Genomic DNA, 369 nt, shown 5'->3' with positions numbered 1-369 from the left:
ATAAATCTGTTCTTTTTTTCTTATAAAAGGCTAAATAAAACAAAAATATTGGTGGTAATTTTTGAGTGTGTACTGTAACTTTATGATCGGCACCCCATGGGCCAGAACTGGGTCTGACAAGTTTGTCATATGGGGTTATTTTTTATTTTATTTGTTGAATTCTCAGAATTTGTCGGCAAATCCGCAAAAGAAGAAATGGGAACTTGTTGCACCTTTCATGTCAAAAGAAGCAATCAAAGTATCACGAAAGCAGCTGAATCAACTCTGATGAGGGAAAAAAATAGCAAACATTCCTCAAAACACCTCAATGTATGTTTTGTCTATTGTGACTGCCATCAGTTGACAAATTGGTGTCTCTGGGCTGTGATG

The sequence above is a fragment of the Austrofundulus limnaeus genome, unplaced genomic scaffold, assembly GCF_001266775.1.
Source record: "Austrofundulus limnaeus strain Quisiro unplaced genomic scaffold, Austrofundulus_limnaeus-1.0 Scaffold157, whole genome shotgun sequence".
NCBI lineage: Eukaryota > Metazoa > Chordata > Actinopteri > Cyprinodontiformes > Rivulidae > Austrofundulus > Austrofundulus limnaeus.
This window is presented reverse-complemented; position numbering follows the sequence as displayed.